At 36.1% G+C, this 7,405-nt stretch overlaps 1 pseudogene; it reads left to right on the forward strand.

Moving 5' to 3' along the window:
- Window positions 1-2,985: 2,985 nt before the first annotated feature.
- On the forward strand, window positions 2,986-3,425 carry LOC124110076 (prothymosin alpha-like; annotated as a pseudogene).
- Window positions 3,426-7,405: the final 3,980 nt, after the last annotated feature.

Here is a 7,405-nt window from a genome sequence, read left to right on the forward strand (position 1 = left end):
ACTTTGATGAACTCCAACACTAAGACCCAATGGGGGGAAAATTCTCTGTGCTTCGTATACTAAATGAATTTTTGTTTTGAGAGAGAGAGAGAGAGAGAGAGAGAGAGAGAGAGAGAGAGAGAAAGACTTGCCATATCGCCCAGGCTGGCTTTTTTTTTTTAAGAAAGAGAGAGAGAGAGAGAATACTTTAATATTTATTTTTTAGTTTTCGGCAGACACAACATCTTTATTTTATTTTTATGTGGTGCCGAGGATCGAACCCAGTGCCCCGCATATGTGCTACCACTTGAGCCACATCCCCAGCCCCCCAGGCTGGCTTTAAACTCCTGAAGTCAAGTGATCCTCCTGCCTCAGCCTCTTGAGTACTTGGGACTACAGCACTGACTACAAAACCTAGCTGACAATAGAAACTTCTGAAACTGAAAACAAGAAGAAAAATACTTAAAAAGCTCAAATCAGAACAGACTATCAAAGAAATACAAAAGGGGTAGCAACCACATAATGGTCATATCAGAAAGGGAAGAAAGAAACAGAATCGATATTTGAAGCAATGACTGAGAAATTTCCCTCAAATTAATGTCAGACAGCATTAATTTTAAGGTTAGGGTTAGGGTTGATCTGTTGAATTTCCACAGATCCAGGAAATTCAGAGAACACCAAGAAGGATAAATGCCAAAAATCATCACTGTAGGCATATCATATTCAAACTTAAGAAAAATCAACACTAAAAATATGGAATTAATAAGTTAATTATAGTAAGGTTGCAAGTTAACAAGGTTAATATACAAAAGTCAACCACTTTGACCAAGAGGAATTTAAAATTAAAAACACATTGTCATTTATATTAGCACCCCCAAACATTTTGATAGGTATAAATCTAAAAAGAAACGTACAATATCTGTATAAGAAAAACTACAAAACTGTTATGAAAGATACCAAAGGAGAACTATGTTTTCATGTATAGGAAAATTCAATGTTATCAAGATGTTAGTTCTTCCCCAATTGACCTATAGATTCAATGTCATCCCAATCAAATTTCCAGTAAGCTCTTTTGTGAATATTGACAAGGTGATTATAAACTTCAGAATACACAACTCAATATTGAAGGAGAAAAACAAAGGGTATTGACACTACCAAATCTTAAGACTTTCTATAGCTGGGCATAGTAGCTGGAATCCCACTGAGTCAGCAGTAAAGCACCCTTGGGTTAAATCCCCAGTACAAAAAAAAAAAAAAAAAAACACAACCCCCTCCAAAAAAAAACAAAAACAAAGAACAAACAAAAACTAAAATCTTAATAGCTACCTCACCAAAAAATATATACAGATAGCAATTATAAAAAGATTTCAGGGGCTGGGGATGTGGCTCAAGTGGTAGCGCACTTGCCTGGCATGAGCGGGGCGCTGGGTTTGATCCTCAGCACCACATAAAAATAAAATAAAGATGATATGTCTGCCGAGAACTAAAAAATAAATATTAAAAAATCTCTCTCTTTTTTAAAAAAAGATTTCAACATCATATGCTATCAAGAAAATGCAAATTAAAACAATGAGATTTCACTATATACTTATTAGAATGGCCAAATTCCAAAACTCTGAAAACAATACTGGTGATGATGTAGAACAACAGGAACTCTCACTCTTTGGTGAGGGAATGCAAAATGATACAGTTAGTTTGTAAAACTGTTTGTCAGTTCCTTACAAAACCAAATGTACTTTTCTCATATGAGCCAACGATCACATTCCTTGATTTTTAACCAAATAAATTTAAAATTTATGCCCAGATAAGCTTGCACACTGTATAGAAGCTTTATTCAGAATTGCTAAAACATGGAAGCAACCAAAATGTTCTTCAGTAGATGACTGGATGAATGAGCTGTGGATGAGCTGTGGTGTATCCTGACAATATCATTCAGTGCTAAAAAACAAGTGACCTGTCATACCATGTATCCATGGCTTGGAGGAAACTTAAATTCATGTTGCCAAGTGAAAGAAGCCAATCTTTTTTAAAAAAATATGTTTATTAGTTGTTGATAGGCCTTTATTTTATTTATTTATATGCGGATGCTGAGACTTGAACCCAGTGCCTCACACATACTAAGCAAGCACTCTAAAACTGAGCCACAACTCCAGCCCCAGAAAGAAGCCAATCTTAAAAGGCTACATACTGTGTGATTCTAACTATATGACCATCCAAATAAAGGCAAAAAGGTTCTGGAGACAGTAAAAAGATCATTCATTGCCAGGAGTTAGTAGAATGAAAGAGATAAATAGGTAGAGCACAGAGGATTTTTTGGAGCAATGAAACTATTCTGTGTGGTACTACAATGGTGGATACATGTCATTCCACATTTTTCAAAATCTATAGACTGTACAATGCCAGCATTAGGCCCTAATGTAAATGATTTACTTTGAGTCATAAAGATGTGTTTATGTAAGTTCATCAGTTGCAATAACTCTATAACTGTGGTGCAAGAAGCTGATAGTGGAGGAGGTTGTGCATGTGTGAATACAAGGAATATACATGAATTCTTTATACCTGATATTAATTTTACATAAGGTCCTTTATATGTTCCACCAGCCACTGAAATAAGCTAATGTTGCCATGCTTTCAGTATATATGAAGTTTCTTTTTTCATTTAGAAAGCTGTATGTAGCTTCCTTCCCAGGTCTGAGACTTAAACACAACGGTAATTATTTGGTTTCAAAACTTAGAGAGGGATGGAATCTATGGAGATTATTTCATCAAAAAAAAACCTATTTCAATAGCCAGCTGCAGTGACACACACAACTGTAATCCCAACAATCCAGGACGCTCAGGCAGGAGGATCACAAGTTCCAGGCCAGCCTCAGCAACTTAGCAAGACCCTATCTCAAAATAAAAAGAAATAAATAAAAAGGACTGGGGATGTAGGTCAGTGTTAAAGTGCCTCTAGGTTCAATCCCCCAGTGTCTCCCCCAAAAGAAAACAGCCTCACTAGCTGCTATGAAAAGCCATCTTTGCATTGTTCCTGGGTCCAGCTCCCCAAACGCCACACCCACCTCCGCCCTGCGCCTCCTCCACCTCCTCTGCCGCCCCACCTGTCAGAGGAAGCCAGCCGTGGACACTAGCTCTGAAATCACCACCAAGGACTTAAAGGAGAAGACGGAAGTTGTGGAGGAGGCTGAGAATGGAAGAGATGCTCCTGCTTATGGGAATGCTAATGAGGAAAATGGGGAGCAGGAGGATGACAATGAGGTAGATGAGGAAGAGAAGGAGAGGAAGGTGATGGCGAGGAAGAGGATGGAGATGAAGATGAGGAGGCTGAGGCAGCTAAGGGCAAACGGGCAGCTGAAGATGACGAGGATGATGATGTTGATACTAAGAAGCAGAAGACCGATGAGGATGACCAGACAGCAATAAAGGAAAAGTTATACTCAAAATAAAAGGCCACCGTGACCTATTCACCCTCCACTTCCCGTCTCAGAATCTAAACGTGGTCACCTTCCAGTAGAGAGGCCCCGCCGCCCACTGCCCACCGCAGATGACACGTGCTCTTCACCACCCAACCAAAACCACAACGTGAATTTGCAACAGGGGAGGAAAAAAGAACCAAAACTCCCAAGGCCCTGCTTTTTTTTTTTCTTAAAAGTACTTTTAAAAAGGAAAATTTGTTTGTATTTTTTATTTACATTTTATATTTTTGTACATATTGTTAGGGGTCAGCCATTTTTAATGATTTCCGGTGAAATTTGGAGCATTCTCTGTCCTATTTCTGACTTTACTTGTGGTGTGACCATGTTCATTTGTAATCTCAAAGGAGAAAAAAAAAACTTTGTAAAAAAAAAAAAGCAAAAACAACAACAAACAATCTTATTTTGAGCATTCCAGTAACATTTTTTGTGTATGTACTTTAGCTGTACTATAAGTAGTTGCTTTGCACGAGATGGTTAAAAAGGCCAATGATAAAAAGGTTTCTTCCCACCCCCCCTTTTTTTGTCTATGAAATTGCTGATTATTTTTTTGGCCCATTTGATGTATGTGTGAAACAATGCTGTCCAACAATAAACCAGAATTTTATTTTGCTGAGTTGTTCCAAAAAAAGAAAACTATTTCAACATACCATATAATAAACTCCACTTCTGGAAAAGGATATATATTTAAATCTATATTCTGCCCCTTGTTAGCTGTGTATACTTAGACAAATGGGAATAATAGTCCCCCTCTCATGGGTTTATTATGAGTATCAGATGGGCACATATTACAGTCAATAGGTATAAATGGCATGAAAGTACAAAGTAAAATGTCTACTAGATAATAAACATGTGAATGTTAATTGGTATTAATAGTAATAACAGTAATTTAAGAATGTAAATACTGTATGACCAAGAGAGAATTTGGTCCACACAGAATTCACAGTGTTTCTTTATGACCAGAATTGTTGTATAGTTTTTGTGAAATATTGTCAATGAGGAATATTGTCTTAGAATAGGTTGTGACCATATTGCTAGAAAAAAAATTTAACTACTTTTAGATTAAGATTATGATAAAAATTTTAAGGTTGTACTTTTCCTCAAAGATTTAATTCGTAATAAACTGTTCATTTGCATTTAATAATATATCCTTGACCTACATGCTACTTATCAATCACTGCATTACAGACTACCACAAAACTTAACACATATGAAACAATACAAATTTATCATCTCAAAATTGTCCTGAGAAATTCAGAGGCAGGTTAATTGGGTGGTTTTGCAAAGAATCTCTCACCAGGCTAAAGATGTCATGGAGGGCTGTAGTCTTTGAAGATTTTATGTGGTGGTAGGGCATTGAAAGATTCAGATCTTTTTGTTGTTGTTGTTTTGTTTTATTTTTTAGGATTCACTTTTCTAAGTTCATTCATGCAATTTTCAGCAAGAGACTTAGTTTTATCAGCAGATGGGCTGCTCCATAGACCTGCTCATGCCATGGATTCCATAAGAGTGAGTGACAGAAAGACAGAGACAGAGAAAGAATGCAGGTGAGTGAGAGCATGTCTAAAATGGTAGTCACAGCCATTTATAACCATCACTTCTGCCCTATGACATTGGTCACACATGCTAATGTTATGGGGAGAGTGTTACACAAAGGTGAGGATACCAGGAGATGGATATTATTAGAGATCATCTTGGAAGCTGGCCACCCCCAGTTAATGACTATGAGTTTGGGTGCATTGGCCCCTAGATTCTTTCTATGCCTTTCTCATTTTCTCCTAGCATTTTAATTACAGTAATGTCTAAACTAATACACATTTCACATATTATTTCTTTTGCAACAAGATCTCAATTATAATGCAAACCACAACATTCACAGAGGCTCAAAAGTACACAAGAGTCTATGTAGTTTCCTTTCTCAAATAAGATAAACTGTGTTTAAGACATGAACTCCTCAAGGAGAGCTCACAAATTGTTGTTATGTTCTTATTCTTGACCAATAATTATCCAATATTCTAAAATGTTATTCTCATTATTAAATCATTGTAATGACCAAATAGAAACTGACATCTAGTCTCCCGTAATGAGATTCTGCTTGTGGACTCACAAATGAATCAACTAAATTAGCTCTGAAATGGCAATTTTTTTGCCTAATGCATGTGCCTGTGTGGTATATCTATGTGTGTATGTACATATGTACCACAGTAATTAACACATTTAAATATTCTCATTAAATTTTATATTTAGTATATCTTTAGTGCTTATCACAGTGCCCAACACATAGTAACAGCACATTTAAATAACGTTGCAGTGAGTCTAGTGGAAGTTGACAAAGATGCTGATATCTTCCAAGAAGTAAACAAATATGTCTTTTATGCCTGCTGGAGGGCAACATTACATAGTTCAGTGGTTCTTAAACTTCTACATACAGCAGAACTCATTTAAGAACTTGTTTAGGATTTATATTCCTAAATTCAAAGTTCAAGGGATTTGTTTGGGTATGTTGAAGGGAGCCATGTAATCTGTATTTTTGTGTATGTGTGGTGCTGGGGATCAAACCCGGGGCCTTGGGCATGCGACTCTACCACTGAGCCACATCCCTAGCCCTGTAATCTGTTTTTAAACAGACACCTTTGGGCAATTCTGCTATAGCTGATCAGTATCTAACATCATATTTGAACATGTACCTAAGTGTAACTCAGATGTTACCAAATCTATTTTAATAATCAAATAAAATGATTCCATCTTCCATTTTCTCTCCTGTGTAAACTAGTCACCATATTTCAGTCTCCAATATGATATTTTAACAATTTCTTAAATGTGATACCCAAATCACAAATAAGCAAAAAATAAATGTAAATTTAATTATTAAAATTTAAAATTAGACAAAAATGTTTGTTCTTCAAAGGATGCCATCATGAAAATGAAAGGATAATCCATGGAATTGGAGAAAATATTTACAAATCATATGTGTGATGTTGTGGTTTCGATATGAGATGTTCCCCAAAAGTTCATGTGGGATACAATGCAAGAATTGTTAGGAGGTGGAATGGTTGGATTGCGATAGTTGTAACCTAATCAATGGATTAATTAATTAATTAATTAATGGATTAATGCACTTACATGGTAGTAATCCTAGGCAGGTAGGGTGTGGCTAGAGGAGGTAGGAAACTGGTGGTGTGCTCTGGGGTTTATAGTTTGTTCCCTGTAAGCAAAGTTCTGTCTGCTTCCTTGTTGCTAAGTCCTGAGTTGCTTTCCTCCCATGCCTTTCCACCATCATGTTCTGCCTCACCTTGGGCCAAAGTTATGAAGTTTACCATCTGTGGATAGAGACTTCTGAATCCTTGAGCCAAAATAAACTTTTCATCCTTTATATTTTCTTGTCAGGCCTTTTAGTTGCAGTGATAAAATAAAACCTGATAAAAACATCTGTTAAAGATTATAATTCAGTATTTATAAAAAAAATCGTACAAATCAACAGAAAGACAAATATTCCAATTAAAATTGGACAAAAAGTCTGAATAGACAATTTTTTTTCCTAAGGAAGAGATACAAATGGCAAAATAACACATGAAAAGATGCTCACCATTACTCTTTAGGGAAATGAAAATCAAACCCACAATGAGGGGGATTGGGGTTGTGGCTCAGCAGTACAGCACTCATCTAGCACATGTGAGGCTCAGGGTTTGATCCTCAGCACCACATAGAAATAAATAAATTAAATAAAGGTATTGTGTCCAACTACAACTAAAACATAAATATTAAAAAAAAACCACAATGAGGGACCCCTTGGCTTTTGAGAATTCTGTTACTTTGTTACTTTTGTTATTGTAATAAACCTACTGCTTGCTTGCTAAACAACAACAACAAACAAAAAACTTCAATGATATACCATGTCACATACTCAAATGGCTATTATAAAAAAAGAGAAAAACAAGTATTGATGAGAATAT

The sequence above is a fragment of the Marmota monax genome, unplaced genomic scaffold, assembly GCF_021218885.2.
Source record: "Marmota monax isolate L192 unplaced genomic scaffold, Marmota_monax_Labrador192_F-V1.1 WCK01_AAM20220418_F8-fsc00054, whole genome shotgun sequence".
Lineage (NCBI taxonomy): Eukaryota > Metazoa > Chordata > Mammalia > Rodentia > Sciuridae > Marmota > Marmota monax.